This window comes from Anser cygnoides, chromosome 18, assembly GCF_040182565.1.
Source record: "Anser cygnoides isolate HZ-2024a breed goose chromosome 18, Taihu_goose_T2T_genome, whole genome shotgun sequence".
Taxonomy (NCBI): domain Eukaryota; kingdom Metazoa; phylum Chordata; class Aves; order Anseriformes; family Anatidae; genus Anser; species Anser cygnoides.
The window spans coordinates 5,616,311-5,628,825 of NC_089890.1; the positions used below are offsets into that span (position 1 = coordinate 5,616,311).

Here is a 12,515-nt window from a genome sequence, read left to right on the forward strand (position 1 = left end):
GTCTGATTGAAGAGTCAGTATTTTCAGAATTGATTTCAGCACTTGGGAATTCAAGAACTACTTAAAAAAATCAAATGTCTTCTGAAATGCATAGCTATTTTTTAAAATGATATACAAATACCATTTTTGATAACATATTTGCCTAGGCCCTCCTCAGAGAGGGTTGCAACATGGTACATTCGGCGTACCTAAAAGTTACTCCAAGTTTGATCACATTCTCATCTACACAAGCTCCACCAACACTGTGGTGGAAGAATAACTTCCCATATTCATTGGCATGAATCTGACATCTGTTCATCACTAAGCCAGCAATAGATTCAGAGTCCTGCCATATAGTGTGTGTGAGCTGCCAAAAAAACTTTGAGAAGAAGGAAGAGTTTGCTAAGTGTACGGAGAGATGGGCAAAGCCAAGCATGTCATGGTTTAAGCCAGCCTGTTGATATAGGAGGTTTACAGCTGTCATTAAGGAAATGGAGAAGGGGGCCAGTGTTGTAAACTCACACCAGTGACAGCTATAGATCAGGAAAAACAATTTCAACACATGACAGCATTTTACTGTTGAACTGTTGGACTGAACTTCTGTTAATATTTATCTGATTTGCTGATCTTTAACATTTGGTCTACTGCTGGTAGCAAATAAAGTCAAACCAGCCTGAGGCCTTCACAAGATAAGTGTGTTAACTGGTCAGAGTCATCGATTAAAGCCTAGCAAGTCTTCCTACCAAAGGCATCTAGACCTAAAGGGGTCAGTCATCGTTTGAGCCCTTTGGACTCTTTTGTAGATACTAAAGGCAGTGGGGAGGCCTGGATGCAATGGACGTGGTTTGCATGTATGATATACCTACACTATGAATTTGATCAGTGCCATTGACAGATGGAACAGCTTAATTGCACAGACTTCTTGGTCACTGCTTCTCAAGCTCCCAAGAAGCACCCAGCCGCCATCTCTACCCCATTTCTAGACGCACTGTACATGCAGCTGAAATTCAAAGAAGCAACAGTTAACCGTGAGCACAGTGAGTTAACATTTTTGACACATACTGGTTTCAAGCCTTGCTTCTCCTTGGCAAGACACATTTCGAACAGAAAGATACATACTGGTTTCTCTGTCAGTGTTGCTGAGGAGGATGAAGGTTCTCCCCTCACTTGAGACAGTTTCACAATAGCCTAGCTCCTTTGAACCTAATGAAGCTTTCCTCATACCTTCTCTAGAAGGAGAAAAGATTTAGAGCCACTAGGAACTTAGGATCCTAAGGCTGCTCTGTATTACATTTGTAGCCTTAGTCTGCTGAGTGATGGTCAGAAGATTGAACTCTTGAACTGTTTGTTGTTTTTTAACTTTTTGTGAGTCATTGAGTGGGCTGAATCTGGAAATGGTAGCAACATGCAACGACGGCATACCAGACAGTGCCTAGCATACCAGACTATAATATTGGTTGGAATATTAGATACCATGATGTACCTAGAGAGGAACAATTTCAGCAATTGTAATTGATTTTGCAAGGTAAAATTCTCATCGCTGTAACCATGTTAAACTACAGACTATTTTTTTTAGAATCTCTTTTCTTTGATTGAGTTCAAGCTCTTTCTTTGGGATAGCATTTCAGTTTGCCTTTCTTAAGGTAGATAAGATTCCCATTATATATTTCACTGCATTCATTTTTCTTTGGTTTTCTCTTGCACAGAGAAAGGAAAACCTGTTGGTTTTCTCTTCTCTGATACCACATGCCACTTCTAATATGATTCAAGCAACCTACCTAGCTACATCCAAAAAAGGTTTTTCTCAGTTTGTCTCCTGGCCTGAAGTGCTGCTCAGATCTCTCTCGCTGCAAGAAACCTTCCCCTCTTCTGCTATTCATCATAGCAATTTCACATGCTCTCTTCAGCTGTTCTCTCCATGGGTTGGTGAAGCTGGTACGGTTATTATCCTCTTTATCCTGTACAAAGTAAAAAAAAGATTATTTATGGATAACACTGGAGACCACCCATATAGCAAGAAAAATTGAGAAAAACCAGTTGTTTTCATGCTCAGGGCAGTTATAAGCATACATAGCTTGGATTAGACAATCTTTCCCATTCAACTTCTGTTCCTCAGTAAATATTTGTAACTTTGCTGATAAAGCAATGCTGGGTTTCTCAGCTGGATTTCCATGTGGACAATAAGCTGTGGGACTTGAGTACGGGATCTCATTCTATAACACAATTTCTTGAATAGTCAGTTGTTCCATTCTCTATCTTGGTCATGAAAAATCTTTTCAGGAATCAAATGGCAGAACAAAGTCACTAAATACAGCTGCTTTAACTGCGTTATTGATTGCTTGTGAGGCCCATAGCAATAGATGGTAAGGGCTCAAAGGCAGTAAAATTTCTTATTGTGATCTAAATGCAGGCAATTCACGTACAGGAAATTGCAACATTGCAAATTAAAAAATATATATATTGTGTGGTTTCTATTTGATGCACAGTATCTTGCTTTAGTCCTGTTGTACTCATGAGCAAGGCACATTACTTCTTTTTGCCTGCCCTATCTACGCAGACTAGAAGCTTCTGAGGACAGTCACCATGTGGAAGTATGAGCTACCCCTTGTGTGGCCAGCTTGGGGCTTTGAACTACATGAAGTTGAGAGGTAGTTTAAGGCTCCCCAGTGAAGCAGTCACTGCACCAAGCCTGTCTGAATTTAAGAAGAGATTGGACTGTGCACTTAGTCACATGGTCTAAACTTTTGGGCAGACCTATGCGGTGCCAGGAGTTGGACTTGATGATTCTTATGGGTCCCTTCCAACGCGGGATATTCTATGATTCTATGATTCTATGACAGCCTTCATGCCAGGATAAACAGTGACCAGCACCAGGACAGTTCTGGTGCAGGACTGCTGACGGATCTGAATTCCAGCTGGCCAAGGATGCTAACTCTGAGGTCGGCACCAGCGGCTTGCCTCTGACCCAGCTTTCCATTCAGCCCAACACATTATGCAACAGGACACCTAGAGAATTGTCACCATCTGCCACCTGTAAATTGCTTTCCAAATACCTGCAGCTCTTCAGCGCGCACAATCTGCATCCAACAACTAAGCCACAGGAAGGTTTGATACTTCAGGAAGGTTTGATACTTGGCTCAGGGGTCAAGACTGTTGGCCACTTCTAAATTCACCAGTTTGCAATCACTAAGTTCTTTCCAACAGAAAAAAAAAAAAAAAATCCCTCTTTAAAAGAAAAAAGTGTAGGAAGATAAGGGTGATTTCAAACTTCAATTTTACAGTTTTTTTCCTTACTGAATTAATAACAACCCTAAGACAACCCTTTCACCCACAGATCTGCTTTACAAAGGCAACAAAAACGTCACTGACACCACTTTACAGCTAGAGAAATGAGAGCGCAAAGGGGAAAGTTATTCGGCTGAGGAGTCCTCAAGAGACCAACAGCAGAGGTAGGAACATGAACAGTAATCTGCCGAGTATGAAAGTTGCCCCACATACATGCTGCCTGTAATCATCACATTTCTAATGCCAATAAAATCTTTGTTTAGCATTCTTTGTCCTCCTGCTATGGACAGACTCATGCAAGAGCTGTTTAGCCATCTCTGACCCCCTTATCTCTCCTTCTCCTCCCTCCCCAACATACACATTCTGGGTTAGTCTTCATCTGACAGCGAAAGTCCTGTTAGGATGGACTTATGGGTTATACTACTGAAGTTTCTTTTTCCAAGGCCTCTTTCTTGCAGTATTGGCTCTGGTATTTAAGAAATTTTATGTTTTGTGCAAAGTGAGATTAAGCATGTGGGAGGTTCAACGTGTTCAATAGGTAGTTGAGACAACATCTTCTATATAAAGATTATTTCAAAATTGCACTCAGTGCAAGTTACAGTTGAATGCACTATTTAAATGCAGCCTTGGCTTTTTTGCAATTTCCTGCCCAGAAGAGCAGTTCTCTAACTCTTTTGAAATAAAAAGACATAAACATTGGAAGGATGTAAGCAGTCAATTGACCTCAACAGTGCTCAGCCCTGGTGCTAGTCAGGAATTTTCCAACAACTTTTTTTTTTTTTTTTTGACAGAAAATGCTGATCTCTCAGAACTGGAAATCTTTGTGGGAAACACAACAGTTTCAGCAAAATGCTTGCTGGGAAGAATCTTCCACTCCAACTTGAGACGGATGGTCAAAACCTGATTGGGAAAGGATCCTCGCGTAGCCAGCAGCCCAGCGGTTAGCACATTCCCCGATGATGTGGATTTATACCATCCGATACAGGAAAGATTGACACGGCTCCAAATAAAGCAGAGCAAGGATTTAACATAGTCTTCCCACAGTCCTTGCAAATGCCCTAACATCTGGGCTACGGAACATTGTCTCTCCTCTGCCCCAAGGAATGGGATTTTATGAGTCAAAGCCAATCCACCAAGAGCAATTTTGCATAACAGATTGATCCTAGCCAAGGAGATGTTGTAGATCACTGACTTGAATCCTGGTTTCCCACATCTTACAGGAATGGCCTCAGAACTCAGAGCTGAACCTCTTTCTGTTCACTTGCTCTCTCTGTACCAAGAGGTCCTATTTTTACTTTGATGAGAAAAAAAAATCTAAAACCTCTACATTTTTCCTGAAACAGATGTTTCACTTTCTCGCCAGCTTTACTCAGCATTTTGTGGAAGAGTCCTTGGTCTGATACCAGATGTTTAACATCTGCCTGACTTAGGGTTTTCCACTGCAGCCATTTCTTTAAGAAGTGGCCAACACACAGAGAGTGAGAAGTACTTTCTATTGACCACAATAGACTGTAAATCAGATGACAAAGTTTCTGACAACTCCCCCAAACTGTTTGTATGTGTTTTCAACAACAACAAAAAGATACATGTTTTACAATAAAGCATCATTTAAAGAGTCATAGCAGGAGCTCACATTGGAAGTGAAGGGGTCTGATGATTTGCCTTCTGTGCAGTGCTGGTCTTTAACGCCTGCTTTGTCCGTTCCTGGTCTCGGAGATAACTGGCAGGATTTGTGCAAGACTCTTGCGTATCTCGAGTCAGCTGATCTTTTCGCTACAGCTCTGCAGCTACCACAGAGCTGGTTTCTACTACCTTCAGCTAGCGACTGCTCCTCACTGTGGTCTTAAATATTGCAAGGTAATGTGGAGAAAAAGGAGGAAAGGATAATCTGCTAAAGAACACTGTGACCTCCTGCTATTGAGGGAGGCAACGAGCGGTTTTCTCAGAGGGCCAGAGAGGTTCCTAGGTGTAGTGAAGGACTGTGAGATACAGCCTCGTCTGTTCCTCTCTTTGGCCAAGGCCAGTTACTGGAACCCTCTTTCTGAAAGCACTTGGGCACACAGGAGGAGTGACGCTGACAATTGTTTCTTTAACCAGTCCAACAGTTTCCATCTGGAAAAGAAGCTCTTTTCTAACCCAACAGTATAAACTAATGCTTTGCTCGGAGCTAATCCTTCTTCTAAATTAGGAACTGAACTCATCAGTATTTACATAGAAGTAACTGGTAGCTGGATGACAACCTCAAGGAGCATTAGCTGAAAGGTGCTGAAGAATAATAGCATTATTCTATCATTACTACAAGAAGAAAAGGAAACTGTACATCACAGGGAAGGCTGACCAGCTGCTAGCATTACATAATAGATGGGTTCATTGTTGATTCAATAAATGCTAAGAATACAGAAATTTATCTAGAAAGCCAGATACTCTTGTGTCCACATTAAGGATTTACCAAAATGTATGGTTCAAACATACTATATATTTCTCGGTTAATTCTCTTTGCATGCTGGCTTACTTCATATCTTTTTTCCCCCCAATAGTATTTTTTCAGAGAAATATAAATTGGAGAGGAGAAAAAAAAGTATGTTTAGGCAAACAAGCACCTCATCTTACCAAAATAATTGGGAAAAAAAAATCATTTCCAGACTTTACAAGAGCCCAGCTCTGCACAGCACCTACTGTATCTGAGGGAGATTTAAAACTTGAATACAGACAGGAGGCACATCACAGCCCACCTTCAGAAAGAGAACAGCTGCAGCTGAAGGGGAAACTGGAGGACTAATGATCGTTTAAGTACTCTATTGCTGCTGTCAGGATGTTTACAACATACCACAGGGAAGATGCACAAAAGGACTCCTTAGACAAATGCTGAGTATATTGACAAAGGATGAAAACATATCTTATAAAAAAAGTCAACATTTGTTAAATAAAATAAAACACAGTGCCGAGACTACAGCTCAATTCAAAGTGCAGCCAGGCAATCTTACGAGTAACTGGAAAAAGTAGTGGGAGAGAGAAAACTTGTGCTTCTGACAGACACCTGGTGATTACAAATTAGAACTGGATATTTACTGAGATAATATTACCTACTATTTGTAATTTCTTGCATCTTTGTTTGCAGAATGTAGTTCTGGTTGCTGGGGATGTAAAATACTGAATGCTTGTATCCTCACTTGGAAAACAGAGATGGGGAAAAAGAGTCACATCTGTTGTGCAGGTAGGCATGAACATACGTAACAACACGGACATAAACATGTTTGGCAAATACGGCGTGTGGATGGAAGCTTTGGGATGCTGATAACAGGAGCAGAGCCCTGGCAGCCCTTTCGCCAGTAAAGCCTCTACACCGCAGCTGTACAAGAGACGTAAGGACAAATAAGATAACATGCGGTAATCTCACTGCGCTATCTAAACTCTGGTTCCAGCTCCTCTGCAGGAGACGCAGACTTTCCAAGAGTTTAGCTGTCATTTAAATAACTAACCAGGTATCTTGGTTTTTCAGAGAGCGTAAAAAATCCTGACTATCACTGCTCTATATCCTGGAATCTATCAGCATAGCAAACTGTATTTCATTTGTAGCTGCAGAGCTACATCAATTTACACTAGGCAGGGAGCTTCTGTTTCCAAACAGACCATGAGAGAGTTATGACCCACAAATCAGTCCAGAATATCCTTGGCTCGGTTTCAGGATGCAAATACTGCTTTTTCTCTTCAAAATATTAAAATTGAATGATCTAGTGAGGAGGCCTTTTCTACCTATTTTGGTTATGGGTCTTTTGAGAGGTTGTTTTGACTATCAAGTAGCTTTTAGTGGTTATCAGTGACCACAAGATCAATCTACACTCTTAGAAAATAAATACAATTCTTGTTTACAATAAAAAGCAAATGTGCAAGTAGAGAAGAAAAGAAGAGAGAACAGGATTAATAAATTACAATTGTTAGCAAGCACTAACATGTATCAAAAATGGCAAATCCTCTGGAGTACGGCTGAGCTTCTTTTATTCAGGTCAATGACTCCTTTTGCGATTCCCTTCTCTAAAAATGAGCATTTTTCAATGATTTATGTATAATAATCTCCACATCAGCATATCTTATTTTTCACTATTTGTTTGTTAAACATGCAGCAAGAATCTCATACTGAAGCCCTTAGCCTTGAAAATACAATTGGGACAAAGGCATAAAAATATACATATAAAATAGAAATATTTATTAGTAAAGCTCATGTTTATGTTTTGACATGTAGGTAAGGGAACAAAAAACACACCATTTTAGATTGCTGAGTAGTTCAGACTTTAATGGTGTGAGTTTCAGACAGATACGTGAGGGCTGGTTATTAAGCAAAGAAAAGAAAATCATCCATCATAGGCCACCTGAGCAGGAAACTGCAGTAAGCTTTATAGGGGCACCTTTTCCTTGGCCATCGAAGCACGTCTCTCTGCAGCCTGTAGGACTTGGAACGGGACGCAGAAAAGATTGTTATTTGCATTAAGATGACTCAAGTCAGTTTAAACAGATCCGCAAATTCTCCAGCTCAGGGTGGGTTTCTCATGACCAAGAACTTCATCACAGAAGATTTTCAGCCACCTCTGCTCCTGCCTGGTTACCTATACAAAACCCACATTCTCCCAAGTGCTCACCCACCCCAAGTGCCTGTTTCAAGGTCAGGAACTGGCATGCTGATTTCTTGAAAACAATTCAGACCTCTAAGAAGCGGACACCCCTTTCATTACAAAGACTTTCGCCATCCAATCAAACCAAGGAAGAGCCCTGTGACAAAAAGGATGTGATTTTCCAACAGTTAATCTAAAGACTGAAATATCTACGGTGAGAACCAAGACCACCTCTTACCAGGCTAGAAAAGTCAGAGCAGGTCTCAGGTGACCCCCACTATGCATGCCCCATTGGATTATTGTACGGGTAATCCCATAACTGGATTAATTCTCATTTCCACCCTGAAGACTAGAAAAATGCAGAATTCACATATGGGAATACCACACTGGGCAAAATTGCACTGCATATGAGACGTGACAGCACTTTGGAGGTTGTAATGTCTTATAGGAGCTACTCAGATAATTTTGATTGAATACAAGTGACAATCCTAACAGATTCCTCTTGCAGTACAAATTACCTTTGTTTCCAGCTCTGTCCGTGCCCTGCTCAGGAGCAAGCCAGATCTGAACAGAGCATAAAGAGGGGCCTTCCCCTTCGCACCTTTTCCAAGGGACTGTTAGTAGGCACGGGCAGGACGGAGCACAAAGAAAGTGTCCTTGCTCCTGCTTGTACAGTACCTGTCCCCCAGCAATGAGGAAGATTTCATTCTCTGCGCTGCTGGTACAGAAAATTTCACCAACATGAAATCCATTTTTAAAGTCCCGGGGGAGGGAGGGGGGCGGAACTGATAGATGAAATGGAACATTTCCAGCACCTTCCAGCTAACAGGCCTGTCCCACCCGGCCAATCTCTGGCCAAGGCTTTAAAGACAACCGAGCCTTCTTACTAGAGCTGTACTCTCAAAATTGACTGGGTACTAAGTAGGCACTGATGTCCATAAATATTTCACAAGGAAAAGAATGCATTTCCCAAGCATTGACTAGCTACATATATTATTTATATAAAACCATAACTTAAGTTGAAAAACAATAAACGCTTCAACAACATACCTACTCACAACCTACTCCATTACTAAGTAAAATGGACTCTGGCTCTTCCTCAAGACCTCACAACTATGCAGAAACACAACGAGACCTGCACATAAACATGACCTACAGAGGTGGAGCACGCGATTGTGGTCACTTTACCAATACCAGTTAGCTATACAATTACATGGGCAAGGGATCATAAAAGCCTGACATTCATTTACATGTTCTATTTGTATTATACTTTACACTCCCGTTTGAGATCAGGTCTCCCACTCTAAATAAAGGGCTGACGATGCACAAGGAAGTAGTGTTATCTCCTAGTTCATAAACATAGGGTTAGAGCTCAGGGAGATAAAGGACTACATTTTCCACTGCCATTCACCCAGCAGGGCTCACTGATAGCCTTTTCGAGAGGAATAAGTTGCTACAAAAAAGATGAAGGTCAGGAAAACCAGAGATTGCACATTCCAGGGTCACGCCAAGAGACTGCTAAAGAGTTGGGAGCTGAATTTAGCCTTCCCACTTCCCAAATGACTTAGCTACAAGACTCCCCTTTCTTGGTAAATGATCGTCAAACAGTTTTTAATGACTGCTTTGTCATTCAACCTATTCAGCTCTGTAAAGGAGGCATCCCAGAGGAGGTGCAACAGAATAAAGCTCTTTTGCCTGAAGCACTCGTAACATTAATGGAAGGAAGTTAATTCTGCTGCTGAAAAAGGGTTAAGTGAGTTTTGCTAGCTCACAACCACAGCTAGGGAGAAGGGAAAAGCTTTTGGAGGGGAGAAAGTAGATCTAAGATGTAGGCAGAGCCACCACCATTTATGTGTTTACCACTCAGCTGGCAGCTAATGGCCCATGTATAAACTCAGGATGAAAGTGGGTAAAATAAATTGCATTCTTTAAAAGAGCCATCTCTTCTTTCACTGGCACTGAAAAGCATCTGAAACAAACCCCAGAAAGCTATTTTGAGTTTGTTTTTTTGGCAAGACACAGAAAGTGCCAAGATAAAGTCAGTCAATTCTGTATTGTGAAGGAAAAAAAAAAAAGGCAATAAAAACAGTGGAAGCTCTGGAGACGAGACTCACCTCAGTGCAGACAGCAAGAAGGATATTTATGCACTATTTGTACCACACCAAGTGCAAAGTTTGCCTTGCATCGATTATAATGCACATTTCAAAGATCCTTCCAAACTTTGGCATAACACTACTAATGTAGCAACACCAGCAGGCCAAAGAAACAGGGCAGCCCCTCTGGACAAAGTCAAATGGCACATTCCTCTCCGCTCGACACTCCGAGACACCACGCAAATCCTGATAAGCAAGCACAGGGAAGGAGCAGGGCAGGCCGAAAGCTGCAACATGACAGAGCTGTGTTAGTAAGGGACTGTTCCCCGAGCATCGCCTAGTTGCTTCCGAGCTCTTCCTCCGCCCCCGTCGCTGCCTGGAAGTGAGAGGACTTGGGTGCTGCTTGGTGTTACAGTGCTGTGCTGGGGCCAGGCGTCAGCCACTGTTAGCAGACAGAGGGGCGATTGGGATGTTGGGGATCTCTTGGAGATCTTCAAAAGCCGGCTGGATGTGGTCCTGGGCAACCCGCTCTGGGTGTCCCTGCTGAGGACCAGATGACCTCCAGAGGTCCCCCACAGCCTTAACCTCCTGTGATTCTGTGATTTTGTGAGGCAAACCTGACCACTGCGCTGCCTCCCCCACCATCACTGCCCAGTGGGGAGGGAAAAGCAGCAGGTTTGTGAAGAGACAGGGAAGAAAGTTGTCACTGAGAGCATCCCGGAGCTCTGCACAACACAGCAGGGGGGAGGCCGGAGCCTGCCCTGCTTTCTCCATCACCGAGGAGCAGAGAAGGGCACAGATCTGCATCCCACCTGAAACACAGCTCTCAGGAGCAAAGCCCACTCACTTACTGCAGTATTACTGGTTTATATGGCAGGTGTGAAGTAATTCAGCTCGTTTGGATCCAAGAGCTCTCAACAACAGACAGAAAGATAAATAACCTTGGGAAATGGGGTGTTGACAAGCAGAGACTTGTGGAAAGTGACAGGAAGGATCAGGAACCTGCACACCCAGCTCTCCCCACTCCCTCAGCAGCCTCAAAGCACCCGCTCCATCAGAGCCCTGGCTGCTCTCCGCATTTCCCTTTCCATTGACAAGGCATTTCAGGGAAGCTCTGCTACGGTTGACGTATGCAATCAGCCCTTGCAACCAGCCCTTCCAAGGCTTCTCCTCACAAGGATTTCTGATGGCAGCTACCATGAAGACGTGCCCAGCCCTCTGTTGCCACCTCACCAGTAGGGCCAGGCTCCATTGATGTTGCTTCTTTGCCCCAGGACCGCTTTGCCACAGCAAGCTGGTCCCACCAGCTGAAAGTGCAACCAACCAGCAGGAGGTAGCGAGCAACCCAATGCCTTCGAAGTATTTTTCAACCACGTGATTGAAGATCTGAATGCATCCCCAGCTTGGCTTCAAGCCCTGGCATCCAACACACCTCTAGCTAGCTATTTGCTCTGATTTCTGCAGCAATAACATTTCAGTGACCATCTTATAGAACTGAGTTAGACCCCTGAGAGGTTCACACGAACATCCCACGTGCACAATGTCTGTATCCCCTTACAGCCACCAGCAGCCCACAGGTGATGCAGATGCCTCATGCACATCCCCAGCACAGGAAAGCCAACTTCACGCCAAGTATAAAAGAAGACAGAAGGATCGTGTCCATTCCAAGTCCCCTCAACACCAGTCTCAAGCAGATGTGAATTCGTACAGGCTGCTTGTGAAGGCCTGGAAAAGGAAATCCTGACACAGCGGTGTGAAATCACATGCAGCTCTGTCACTCTAAGGGCTCACACTATAAAACCTTCATTGCTCCAATCCGTGAAGCAAAATGACAAATGACTCCAGTCAAAAGCTTGCAGTCAGGACCTAAATCTTCTACCACCCCCTTTCTGCGTGAATTAATTTTAGGTGTTCTGTGAGATAAATTGAATTTTGCACTCTTCCAACTGCAGAAATAGATTGTTCTAGTTATTAAAATAAATATATGAAAAAAAAAAAGAAAAAGTAAAAGAAAAAGGAAACGCTAAAGTAGTCAAAAGTCAAACAGTCATTCCAAAGAATCACAGTGGTACTCAAACACTGGTGTTACACTTATGCAGAAGCACCAAGCAGAAATAAAAATAAAATAAAACCATGCACACACCTCTTTTCAGAGAGTCTTTTTTGAGGCAGTTTAAGGTTAAAATAAATGGCTGCCATTCAGCAGATGTCATTGTTTATCCTGATAACCTGCACTGCACTAACGGATTGACTTCAGTGAGAGCAAGAATGGGCCAAGAGGTTTTGCTCTTCTGCTTATACCTCCAGCAGTTTCAGTGCATTCTCTGATCGGTACGGGTTTTTCATGCCTAAATTACAGATCTTACCCATCATAGTTATCTTCTTCAGCCTTCCTCTGCCCTCTTCCTCTAGGCACCATTTTTCTCCAACTGCCTGAGTTCAACGCTACACAGAAGACACTATAAAATCTTAATTGTCCAGGCAGCTGCAGTTGGACTTCCAGACCACAGGATGCAAAGTCCTCCTGAAAGCTGTCTTGGTCCCTCAGGTA

At 42.7% G+C, this 12,515-nt stretch overlaps 1 long non-coding RNA gene across 1 annotated transcript in view; it reads right to left on the reverse strand.

Annotated features, from left to right (window-relative positions):
• LOC136786592 (uncharacterized) overlaps positions 1-12,515 on the reverse strand; it is a 62,153-nt gene that overhangs the window by 15,993 nt on the left and 33,645 nt on the right. The window contains exon 2 of the long non-coding RNA XR_010825667.1: positions 1,758-1,937. This is a non-coding gene — a long non-coding RNA (uncharacterized lncRNA). The remainder of the gene's footprint in view (positions 1-1,757; positions 1,938-12,515) is intronic.